Below are 13,016 nucleotides of genomic sequence, written 5' to 3'. Positions count from 1 at the left end.
CAAAAGGGTGGTTGTCATGGTACATATGACTGAAGGAGAGCAAACAGTGCTCTGTTGTGCACTTTCAAATAAAGTTATTAACAAGATAACCAGCACAATGAGCATTTACAGCAATCTCCTCCATTACAATCCCCCTAACAGGGATACCTTAGACCAGGGATCTCAAACACAGGAGTCTGAATCTGATAGATTTTGATGCGTTCTCATGCAATATTATACGAATATTTCCAGTTAGGTATTTCAATTGATGTTTGAAAAAAATACAGATGACAAATGCTTTCAAGTTCAATAGCTCCTAGATAATAGGGCCTAGGACCTTCAAACCACTTTTATATTGTTCACAAACAATGGCCACAGGATGGAGAGCCTTGGCTTTGTGTATTTTTACCTCATGCAATTTTACAATAATATTTCCAGTTAGAAATTTCTATTGATTTGTGAAAAAAATACAGATGACAAATGCTTTCAAGTTCAATAGCTCCTAGATAATAGGGCCTAGGACCTTCAAACCACTTTTAAATTGTTCAGAAACAATGGCCACAGGATGCAGAGCCTTTTCCTTGTGCATTTATACCTGAATACATTTTACACTAATATTTCCAGTTTGATATTTCAATTAATTTTTGAAAAAATACAGATGACAAATGCTTTCAAGTTCAACAGCTCCTAGATAATAGTGCCTAGGAAAATCAAACCACTTCTAAATTGTTCATAAACAATGGCCACAGGATGCAGAGCCTATGTTTTGTGCATTTTTATCTCATGCAAATTAGGACGAATATTTCCAATTATGTATTTCAACTGATTTTGGAAGAAATTACAGATGACAAATGCTTTCAAGTTCAATAGCCCCTAGAGAATAGGGCCTAGGACCTTCAAACCACTTTGAAATTGTTCACAAACAATGGCCACAAGATGCAGAGCCTATGCTTTGTGCATTATTACCTCGTGCAATTTTACACTAATATTTCCAATTATGAATTTAAACTGATATTTGAAAAAAATACAGCTGACAAATGCTTTCAAGTTCAATAGCTCCAAGATAATAGGGCCTAGGACCATCAACCTGAAGTAAATGCCCCAATCAATATGCTTGTCATTTACTCAGCAATTTACAGTATTTCCATAGATTAAACGATATGAAGAAATCCTACAAGCTTCAGTTATAGTCCATAAGGCCAGCAACCCTCTAAATTGCAACATGGCCACAGGATGAGACTTGCTTTGTGTATTTTCACCTCATGCAATTTTACAATAATATTTCCAGTAAGGACTTTCTATTGATTTGTGAAAAACATACAGATGACAAATGCTTTCAAGTTCAATAGCTCCTAGATAATAGGGCCTAGGACCTTCAAACCACTTTTAAATAGTTCACAAACAATGGCCACAGGATGCAGAGCCTTTGCTTTGTGCATTTTTACCTCATGCAATTTTACACGAATATTTCCAGTTAGGTATGTCTATTGATTTGTGAAAAAAATACAGATGACAAATGCTTTCAAGTTCAATAGCTCCTAGATAATAGGGCCTAGGACCATCAAACCACTTCTAAATTGTTCACAAACAATGGCCACAAGATGCAGAGCCTATGCTTTGTGCATTATTACCTCGCGCAATTTTACACTAATATTTCCAATTATGAATTTAAACTGATATTTGAACGGAATACAGCTGACAAATGCTTTCAAGTTCAATAGCTCCTCGATAATAGGGCCTAGGACCCGAGCTGCAATTGTTAAATTTCTATCCTGTGGAGGGCAGTAATACGCCTAGTTGCGTCTACACTGCTGAAAACTGACAAGAAGAAGAAGAAGAAGAAACTTGCGAATGTTCTCCTCAGCTACAGCGTTTGAGAAGAAGGTAAATTTTGCAGCAATCCGACGTTAACAATGTAATAATGGCTTCCAACAAACTTGAACTTTACTCGGAACACAGCTCTTAGTATTGATACCCGAATATCGCCATACATTTAACCTAGTTTGCAAGAAAAATTGATGTTTACAAGTTTACATCGATGAATGGACACGCTAGCTAGCTAGCTGTGTAGATAGCATTAGCTAGATAGCCATCAGTTAATGAGTATGGATGTAACTTGCCCACCCCGTAAATGTTAGCTAATGCTTTAGTTTATACTTTAGTATTTTGTCACGTGTGAAAGTACTACAGCTTTGCATATAAAGCAAAGTGTACTCCCCACATCATGACATCTATTGCTGAATGTTAACTACAAATTAACTGCAATATATGAATGAGTTTGTTGTTTCCCTGACTATGCAAGGGACTTTAAAATGTTGGCCATCCAAAGCTGCTGAGAAAAATGTTTATTTGTAGAGTATGCGTTGCGTGCAGTACAATGATGAAAGCTACTAGTTATCAGCAAAAGGAAGCTGATGATTTTGAATTATTTTCATATCTTGGATTAAGCTTTGCCAGTGTAATTCTTACTGGGAAATACCTAACCACTGCGGGGCGTTAAAGGCCCTGCGTCAATCGTTTGCCACGGGGGAAATATAAATGCCTTTGATGAAACTTTTGGTGGAATTGTGTTTACATTTTACTACATCCGCTTTAGAAGCACACGATTAGTAAGCCTACGATTCCTGCACCGTTTAAACGCTTACAGACAAAACTGCCAAACTCTCATGCATTTTCACTTTGGCTAAATAAACTCCCTCAGTATTAACACACAGCTGGTTTGGAGTGAGTTGCCAACTGAATTACAATGTGTCAAAGCATGGATAGCACACGGATGCACACTGCTGTGTTTATAGAGTTTGGTGAAACTGTCAGGGCATCAGTCAGGGCAACCGTAGATGAAACCAGTTGATACTTTAAAGGGTCCTGACAAGTAACATGAGTAAATTAAGACTATACTTTCAGGGATTATTTCTATAGTTTATAGCTGAGAATTGCGTTTTGAAAGTGTTTGGTCTCGCTACCCACAGTGATGAGATAATGCGTTCTCTTCTGAGCGCGAAGTGGATAGAGAGTATTGGTTTTGATTAACTGCTCTCTATCTTTGATGACCGTTCCGATTCTGTGAAGAATTCGGGAGAAGGGGGTGCGTTCTGAGTGGTCTCTTTGCTTATGATTGAAGATTATTTGTAGAATATATGTTATATTATAATGGAAATACAGCTATTCTGCAATGTGTTTTAGTTAACCAATATTTAGTGTTTATGCCAAAGGCGATTTAAGAAAAACTTAGACAAGACGTATATAATTATAATTATGTCGGTTGTATTTGTTCAAAAACACCTGTATCCACACATCAGTGGCTACAGTTAATACTGGTGACGTTTGGCTGAATATATTCAATGATCAGGTACATGGTTTATATCATTTGGACTCAACGTACGCACTGCAATGACATGCTGATTGTGGAAATTACTTGCAACCCGGAACATGTACAAGTAATTGATCAACGGAATAATGGATATAAGCTGTTATGCAAGCATAAATTGAATTTCATCAATGATTTTCATCATTACTTAAGTTTCTTAAAATTTATATATATATATATATATATATATATATATATATATATAGGCTAGATAATGCTACTTATAAAATATTTATTTACAGTGTAACGTTGTGTGTAGTAACCTACAATGTTAAAAGCTAATAATTGTCAGCTTTAGGCCAAAAAAATGTCTAAAACATGAACGAAAATCTTGTGGTGAACACAAAGAGCATTGTGCAGGGCAATCATTATGAAATCAGTTCCTAGTTTACTTGGATCTCAATGTGTAGCAGGTAGATGTTAAGACTATACTTTCAGGAACAATTTCTATAGTTTGTAACTGAGAAACTATAGAAGAAACTTTGCACAGCGGCAGTATCGTTGCCTATGAGGTGCATCCGAGGCGTGATTATTGCTACTTTGCTTTTCTTGGCATGTGCTGGGGTTTCTCTTCATTCAGCACAAATCTTTCGCCTCATACTCTGGTGGATTGTCACTGGAGCGAGTGTCCCTTTTCTCTCTCATCTATTCCTCTCTTTTGAAGGTCTGGTGGGGAACTACAGTACCAGTGGTTTGACCACAGCTGTGGTGGAACACCAGACCGGCGGAAGAGGCCGGACTCCGTAAGCGTTTGGGGGAGAGCAGATAGCAGCAGGACAAACAGGCCAGACCTGGAGGACGAGCTCAAGGAGCAGACAGAAGGACCAGTGCACCTCCTGGAATGGACGGTGTCTTCTGAGACCTCAATTGAGGATGAATGCCTGGCACCTTGCAGTACAGGGAGGTCCCCACGCAGAGGGGGGAGCCACTGTCGGCCCCTCTTTGTCTGCACATCAAGTTCTAAGGGACGGGCAACCAACTCCTGAGTGCTGTCCTGTGTTCCTTTTGTCCTCAGTTGGAGTCTGGACACGGAGAGAGGGAGGATGGCACCAGGCATGCCCCGCCACAATGCCGTCAGACTCACCTGACATGGAGTCCAAAGTGGTCACTGTGCAGTTTTATAACGAGGCTGTACAGGACCACGATGTGGCAACATGGTTGGACAGATATGCCACTGTAAAATCTGAAGCCAGAAAGGTCCTGGATGAGGATGGTGTGTGGACTGGGGCTCGGAGATGGTTGGTTCAACAGAAAACTGATCCCTCTGCAGTGGGGGGAGTAAGTCATATCCCCAGCACAATCACGCTGGGGAGAAATAGGGGCGTGGTCTTCTATCATGGCATGCCCAAGCTGTGCAGGAACTGTGGTGAGCTAAGTCACTTAGCTGCAGCCTGCACAGTGGTTAAGTGTAGAACTTGTGGAGGTGAACACAAGACCAGCGCATGCCATGACCCCAAGCCCTGTAATCTGTGCGGAGCGAGGGGACATCTGTACCGAGACTGCCCCCTCTCATAAGCCAACAGGGCTAGGGACACCGCGCCCCCACCACCACCATCGTACTCTATTCCCCCCATCCCCCCACTCCAATCCCAAGAGCAGACCTCAAAGAACAATCTCAGACTGATGCACAACCTTCCTCACAATGCACTACACAGTCCCTAGTCACTAGTAACACTGCTCCCCCCTCAAACCAAAAAACATTTACGCTTGACACTATAAAAAGGTGTGCTCCATGTCTGCAGTTCTATGCACTGAGAGCAGCCTGTGGCAGTGTGGGAACGTCGTTGTCAATCATGAGCCCCTTTCACACATGGAACCTGTAGCGTTGCTGTGTCAACATTGCAGTTCATCTTTAAAAGCAGCCAGATGTTTCACTGAATATTATCCTTAGCAAAGATATTAATGCCACCAGCACAATACAGTTGAGGAGTGATAGTTTTAAGATAACTAATGGCAACATTTCTAACCAATGTCGCACATTTAAAAGCTCATGTTAGGTAAAAAATGGAAGCATGCTTATCAGCTAAAAATCATTTAACCTATTTGTACGTGCAGTTGTTTTTGGTACAATACAGCGAAAATTATTCTGTCAGCATTACATTAGAGGCATTTAGCAGACGCTCTTATCCAGAGCGACTTACACAACTTTTACATAGCATTTTTACATTGTATCCATTTATACAGCTGGATATATACTGAAGCAATTTCGGTTAAGTACCTTGCTCAAGAGTACAACGGCAGTGTCCTTACCCGGGAATCGAACCTACGACCTTTCAGTTACAAGCCCAGTTCCTTACCCACTGTGCTATACTGCCGCCCAGCAAGGTTAAATAGCTGACTATATCGGCCATTAATATGTGATGATAGCCAGCTTGCTAAATTGGGTAACAAAACAACTTAACACTAGAAGCGGCATACCAGGGAGAAGTATAGCATAGCAGGCAAGCATTTTGGTAATGGTGCTCTCAAAACAGACAAAGCCATGTGGAGCAAGGACAGTGGACTCTGTTCGTTCCATATCAAAAATGACACAGCAGTATCTTCGAAATTGCAATGTATTTGTGCAAGAATTGTTGAGAGGGTAAATGCATGAAAGTATTTTTTAAAGAAACTGTTGCAATTTTACTCAAGTCCGACATACTTTAGCGTGCTTTGTGCAGAACTTGTGCTGCTTCTGCTCCCACCGGAGCCCTGGCGGAAGATTTCTGTCCATCCTACCAGGCCCAGCCCCGGCAAATTCCAGGAATGCTGCAAACTGTGTGGCCGAAATAGCTCAGCTGGGAGAGCGTTAGACTGAAGATCTAAAGGTCCCTGATTCGATCCCGGGTTTCGGCAATGGGAGGTGTTTCATCTTTTTATAAGTAGAGCTGAGCCCTCTGCCTGAGTTTACCGACTGCTCACCCTCCTGCTTAAGCTACCGATTTCACAGAGTGAAATAAAGTTCTAAGATTTGTACAGTTTAAACATTTAGGATTGTCGGGCCTTCGTGCGACCAAGTTCCTGAGATGTGGACCTGCATGAAAAGCCATGTGCGGCAGTGCGGGAACATCGCTGTCAATCATCATTTGTACTTCATTGTTGCTGATTACTTACTGGGGAGGGGCAATGAGAGAACTAACTGTAGAAGGCTCTATTGACTTTTTGCTGACGCATGATTCAATTGCAGATGAGAAAACGGCCCGAGATAAACTTGTTTCCTTTCTCACTTTGGGTCCGTCCCAATACTCAAAAATTGTATACTCCTTTCCTCCACTACCACCTCTTTTTTGTGCCCCAGAGACCGATCATTGTGTCCTTCCTATTTCCAATGACCCAATATCGGATGAGACTAGAGAAACAGCTTCAGACTCTGCTTCTCGTCACCTCCCGGCAAAGGATACATCGATTTGTCCTACCGCGGAAATCTTTTCACATTTCGGCCTGACGCGATCGTGGTCACGCCCACAGAGATTGAAAGACCATCCCACCGAATCGGACACTATCCAAACTTTAGAAAGCGGAGATTGCGGAGAACCTGACTGTCCAAAAGATGTGTTTATTGCAACAAAACTTGATTTCAGATGTTACGGTGGGTAATAAAACTTCCTCTGTGTGAACACTGACATATGAAAGGGTGAGAAACATCGACCTTGATGACAGAGAAAGAAATAATCTGTCATTTTGTCTTCACACCCCTTCCCCCTCTCCTTTCCTTCCTGAGTCTCCCCCCCTCCACATACTTCTGAGTTGGACATAGGTGGTAGTGGGGGAGCGGAGTAAAAAAGTAGATTATTGGTACACACCCACAGAATAATTCCAATTGCTAATTTTATCTTCCCTTGTGTCCTCTGTCCTCGCTTGGTCCGGAAATCGCAAGAGGTCGGCCATCGTCAAGGACACTACAACTCGTTAAATGCTCCTTGAAGGATCTAGGAGATTGGTAGCTCCCAAATGATGCTTGAGCAAGGAAACCTGAGGGTATACTTCGTGGAAGTATTTAGTTTGGAAAGAGTGAGCTATAAATGATCAACCTGTGGTTCTACCTCTCCCTATCTGCCACATCTGTAATGGATGTGGCTTCAAACAGACATTTGACTGAACGAGGAAGTTCCCGGTTGGCTAGTACACGCTTCTTTGATTCCGCTGTCCTTGTGCCTTCTGATGGGTGAAGCCTAGGGAAGGACACGAGGAGGTAAAGGTAAACGATTGGATTGAGGTTTCTGGATTCTACTTCAAATCAAAGTCAGTACTGAAACTATCCATCTGTATGGCGCTTAGGGTTCTGGTTTCCAGGTCAGATACGTCTGCCTTTTGTCAAAACACAGGAACATGTGTGTAGGCGAACTTGCGAAAGCGAAGACGGAGAATTCGGGCATTGATCCCACTGCTTCTCGCGTGCTAAGCAAGTGCTCTACCACTTGAGCTAATTAACCATTTGAAAAGGTGAGCCAAAGCCATATTCAGAATCCGCGGTATTGTCTATCTTCAACAGTACTCCCGAGGTTCCACCGAATTCCAACGGCAGGGGCAACGGTGAATCCGTCGGCCATCTGGACTCTGAGTCAATGATTGGAGGTAGGATTTTGGCGGGATGTGTCATCTTGTTCCAAGGCATCTTTTGAATTCCTAGTGTAACTTCCACTCAACCTCTTGGAGTGAAAGCAGTTACCCTATGAATGCCAGAGAAAGCTGACTCTTTGTCCCGTTTATGGGACGGTTAGCTCAGTTGGTTAGAGCATGGTGCTAATAATGCAGAGGTTGCTGGTTCGATCCCCGCACAGGCCGAGTCTCAAAGGCTTTCTATTTACTGGGTTTTGTCAGTGTGGACAACAATTGGATTTTTGGGTAAAATCATGTTAGTATTAGCTAGCCAAGCATATAAATTATCTAACCATCCTCATCCCCCCTTTGTTTGTAGAACACAAGGCTCATCATCATGGATGTTTTTTAATAAATGCTGACAAAAAATTTACAGTTACACAGAATATAAATGAAAGATGATAAATATTTAAGTGATGAGTAGTCAATACAGTACATAACTTAAGGTATGATTTTACCCAAAAATCCAACATGCCTGACACAAAATGACAACTGCAAAACCATGTTTCGGTGCCTGGATTCCAGTTGTTTCTGCGAATTGCAGCGATCCATTTGCTTCTCTTTTCTTTAGCTTTCGGCAGTCTGTAAAAAAGATAGCTCTGATTTCTTGTTGAATCTATTTGTACAGTCAATAGCACAACAGGTTTTTCCCATATTAGATGTGTTTTTGGTGTTTTCGCTGCAGTCAAGCTGAACGCTAACACTGCCACTCAGTAGTCTTTCTGCCACTCAGGGGGTGTAACCGCAGTGACTTCCACTTACTGTGACGTCATGTGCATACCCTCTATACTAACGAGGACAAAGCACATTGTCGCCTGTGGCTTTACCCTGAAAATGCCAGTAAACTCTGAAATGGTCACTTCCACAATAATGTGTCCTTTTTAGAAGGGAACATACGATGAAATTCACATGGTTTTTTATGGGTTGTAGACTCTTTTGCGTTAGTGCAGCTTGTGATATCTGTGAATTTGTTTGAAAAGAATTTTACGATGTATGGTTTAGGCCAAAAGCTTACATGCACCTAGGCTAAAGATATTTAAACTCAGTTTTTCACAACTCTGCACATTACATGTTACCGTACATCTCTTTTAGGAAGTCAATTAGGGCATCTACTTCATTCACATCAGCGGTAATTTTAAAACAATCGATTAGAGACAGATTTATTTTTGCTTTAATTCACTATATCAGAATTCCAGTTGGTAAAAAGTTATACACCATACTTCAAGTTGACTGTCTCTTTAAACACTCTGGAAGATTTCAGACATTGATGTAATGACTTTTTAGAAGCTTCTAATTGGCCAGTTGTCACAATTAGGAGTTCATTGGGAGTTAATTGGCCCCTGTGGCTGTATTTAAGAGGCTGCCTTTAGAGCCACTGCCTTTTTGCCCATCGTACCTCGTCTTCGTGCCCCAGAGGCTGATCATTGCGTCCTTCCTATTTCCAGTGTCCCGATATTGGATGAGACTAGGGAAACGGCTTCAAACTGTGCTTCTCGTCACCTCCCGGAAAAGGATACATCGATTTGTCTTACCGCGGAAGTCTTTTCACATTTCCGTCTGACACTATCGTGATCATGCCCACAGAGATTGAAAGACCTTCCCACCGAATCGGACACTATCCAAACTTTAGAAAGCGCGGATGGCGGAGAACCTTACTATCCAGAAGATGTGTCTATTGCCACCAAATTTGATTTCAGATGCTACAGTGGGAAATAAAAGTTTCTCACTGTGAACACTGACATTATATTAACAGTGAGAAACATCGACTTTGATGACGGAGAAGAAAATAAGCTGTCATTTTGACTTCACACCTCTTCCCTCTCTCCTTTCCTTTCCGAGTCTCCCCCCTCCACACACTTCTGGGTAGGACATAGGTGGTGGGGGGGAGCGGAGGAAAAAAGTAGATTATTGGTACACACCCAAAGAATAGTTCCAATTGCTAATTTTATCTGTCCTTGTGTCCACCGTCCTCGCTTGGCCCAGAAATCGCAAGAGGTCGATCATCGTCAAGGACACTACAACTCGTTAAATGCTCCTTGAAGGATCGAGGAGATCGGTAGCTCCCAAAGCTCGAGCAAGGAATCCCGAGGGTATCCTTTGCGGAAGTATTCAGTTCGGAAAGAGTGAGACATAAATGATCAACCTGTGGAACTACCTCTCCCTATTTGTCACATCTGGCTTCAAACAGAAGCCAGATGTGACAAATAGTGGCTTCAAAACACGTTTGGCTGAACGAGGACGTCCCCGGTTGGCTAGTACACGTTTCTTTGATTCCGCTGTCCTTGTTCCTTCCGATGGGTGAAGCGTAGGAAAGGACACAAGGAGGTAAAGGTAAGCGATTGGAATGAGGTTTCCGGATTCTTCTTCGAATCAAAGTCAGTACTGAAGCCATCCATCTGTGTGGCGCTTTTGGTTCCGGTATCCAGGCAAAACACAGGAAAATGGCTGCTGGGGAACTTGTGAAGGCGAAGATGGAGAATGCGGGCATCGATCCCGCTGCCTCTCGCATGCTAAGCGAGCGCTCTACCACTTGAGCTAATTCCCCACTGCACAAACACAGCCGAAGCCATCTCCAGAATCCGCGGTGTTGTCCGTCTTGAACAGGGATCCCTAGGTTCGGAAAGAGTGAGACATAAATGATCAACCTGTGGAACTACCTCTCCCTATTTGTCACATCTGGCTTCAAACAGAAGCCAGATGTGACAAATAGTGGCTTCAAAACACGTTTGGCTGAACGAGGACGTCCCCGGTTGGCTAGTACACGCTTCTTTGATTCCGCTGTCCTTGTTCCTTCCGATGGGTGAGGCTTAGGAAAGGACACAAGGAGGTAAAGGTAAGCGATTGGAATGAGGTTTCCGGACTCTTCTTTGAATCAAAGTGAGTACTGAAGCCATCCATCTGTGTGGCGCTTTGGGTTCCGGTATCCAGACCAAACACGTCTGCCTTTTGTCGGAACGCGGGAAAATGACTGCCAGGGGACTTGCGAAGGCAAAGATGGAGAATGCGGGCATCGATCCCGCTGCCTCTCGCATGCTAAGCGAGCGCTCTACCACTTGAGCTAATTCCCCACTGCACAAACACAGCCGAAGCCACCTCCAGAGTTCGCGGTGTTGCCTGTCTTCAACAGGGATCCCTAGGTTCCACCGAATTCCAAAAATGGGCTGGGATAAGGGTCAAAAAACACATTCTCCCCGTCGGGGAATCGAACCCCGGTCACCCGCGTGACAGGCGGGGATACTGGCCACTATACTAACGAGGACAAAGCGCGTTGGCGCAGCCCGTGGCGCCCGCGGTTGTACCCTGAAAATGCCAGTAAACACCAAAATGTTCGCTTCCACATTAAGATGTCCTTTTTAGAAGGGAACGTATGATGACATTCACACGTTTTGTATGGGTTGTAGACTTTTTTATGTCAGTGCAGCTTGTGAGATCTGTGAATTTGTTTGAAAAGAATTTTTAGATGTACGGTTTAGGCCAAAAGCTTACATGCACCTAGGCTAAAGATATTTAAACTCAGTTTTTCACAACTCTGCACATTACATGTTACCGTACATCTCTTTTAGGAAGTCAATTAGGGCATCTACTTCATTCACATCAGCGGTAATTTTAAAACAATCGATTAGAGACAGATTTATTTTTGCTTTAATTCACTATATCAGAATTCCAGTTGGTAAAAAGTTATACACCATACTTCAAGTTGACTGTCTCTTTAAACACTCTGGAAGATTTCAGACATTGATGTAATGACTTTTTAGAAGCTTCTGATTGGCCAATTGTCACAATTAGGAGTTCATTGGGAGTTAATTGGCCCCTGTGGCTGTATTTAAGAGGCTGCCTTTAGAGCCACTGCCTTTTTGCCCATCGTACCTCGTCTTCGTGCCCCAGAGGCTGATCATTGCGTCCTTCCTATTTCCAGTGTCCCGATATTGGATGAGACTAGGGAAACGGCTTCAAACTGTGCTTCTCGTCACCTCCCGGAAAAGGATACATCGATTTGTCTTACCGCGGAAGTCTTTTCACATTTCCGTCTGACACTATCGTGATCATGCCCACAGAGATTGAAAGACCTTCCCACCGAATCGGACACTATCCAAACTTTAGAAAGCGGGGATGGCGGAGAACCTTACTATCCAGAAGATGTGTCTATTGCCACCAAATTTGATTTCAGATGCTACAGTGGGAAATAAAAGTTTCTCACTGTGAACACTGACATTATATTAACAGTGAGAAACATCGACTTTGATGACGGAGAAGAAAATAAGCTGTCATTTTGACTTCACACCTCTTCCCTCTCTCCTTTCCTTTCCGAGTCTCCCCCCTCCACACACTTCTGGGTAGGACATAGGTGGTGGGGGGGAGCGGAGGAAAAAAGTAGATTATTGGTACACACCCAAAGAATAGTTCCAATTGCTAATTTTATCTGTCCTTGTGTCCACCGTCCTCGCTTGGCCCAGAAATCGCAAGAGGTCGATCATCGTCAAGGACACTACAACTCGTTAAATGCTCCTTGAAGGATCGAGGAGATCTGTAGCTCCCAAAGCTCGAGCAAGGAATCCCGAGGGTATCCTTTGCGGAAGTATTCAGTTCGGAAAGAGTGAGACATAAATGATCAACCTGTGGAACTACCTCTCCCTATTTGTCACATCTGGCTTCAAACAGAAGCCAGATGTGACAAATAGTGGCTTCAAAACACGTTTGGCTGAACGAGGACGTCCCCGGTTGGCTAGTACACGTTTCTTTGATTCCGCTGTCCTTGTTCCTTCCGATGGGTGAAGCGTAGGAAAGGACACAAGGAGGTAAAGGTAAGCGATTGGAATGAGGTTTCCGGATCTTCTTGAATCAAAGTCAGTACTGAAGCCATCCATCTGTGTGGCGCTTTGGTTCCGGTATCCAGCCAAAGTTGCCTTTCGAACCAGGAAAATGCTGCCAGGGGACTTGTGAAGGCAAGATGGAGAATGCGGGCATCGATCCCGCTGCCTCTGCATGCTAAGCGAGCGCTCTACCACTTGAGCTAATTCCCCACTGCACAAAACAGCCGAAGCCATCTCCAGAATCCGCGGTGTTGCCGTCTTGAACAGGGATCCCTAGGTTC

The 13,016-nt window shown here is 43.2% G+C and overlaps 5 non-coding genes and 1 pseudogene across 5 annotated transcripts; 3 read left to right on the top strand and 3 right to left on the bottom strand.

The window, feature by feature from the left end:
- Window positions 1-2,867: 2,867 nt before the first annotated feature.
- On the top strand, window positions 2,868-3,080 carry LOC135244275 (small nucleolar RNA U3). Its single transcript, XR_010326938.1, has one exon. It is a non-coding gene; the product is annotated as a small nucleolar RNA U3 (small nucleolar RNA).
- A 688-nt stretch (window positions 3,081-3,768) lies between these two features.
- Window positions 3,769-3,873, top strand: LOC135244281 (small nucleolar RNA U3; annotated as a pseudogene).
- A 2,235-nt stretch (window positions 3,874-6,108) lies between these two features.
- Window positions 6,109-6,181, top strand: trnaf-gaa (transfer RNA phenylalanine (anticodon GAA)). The gene has a single exon. It is a non-coding gene; the product is annotated as a tRNA-Phe (tRNA).
- A 4,215-nt stretch (window positions 6,182-10,396) lies between these two features.
- On the bottom strand, window positions 10,397-10,469 carry trnaa-agc (transfer RNA alanine (anticodon AGC)). The gene has a single exon. It is a non-coding gene; the product is annotated as a tRNA-Ala (tRNA).
- Window positions 10,470-10,919: 450 nt separating this feature from the next.
- On the bottom strand, window positions 10,920-10,992 carry trnaa-agc (transfer RNA alanine (anticodon AGC)). Its single transcript has one exon. It is a non-coding gene; the product is annotated as a tRNA-Ala (tRNA).
- A 119-nt stretch (window positions 10,993-11,111) lies between these two features.
- Window positions 11,112-11,183, bottom strand: trnad-guc (transfer RNA aspartic acid (anticodon GUC)). Its single transcript has one exon. It is a non-coding gene; the product is annotated as a tRNA-Asp (tRNA).
- Between the last annotated feature and the right edge of the window lie 1,833 nt (window positions 11,184-13,016).

The sequence above is a fragment of the Anguilla rostrata genome, chromosome 17, assembly GCF_018555375.3.
Source record: "Anguilla rostrata isolate EN2019 chromosome 17, ASM1855537v3, whole genome shotgun sequence".
Classification (NCBI taxonomy): Eukaryota; Metazoa; Chordata; class Actinopteri; order Anguilliformes; family Anguillidae; genus Anguilla; species Anguilla rostrata.
Note: the sequence above shows the minus strand (reverse complement) of the source record. Positions and strands in the feature narration are given on the sequence as shown.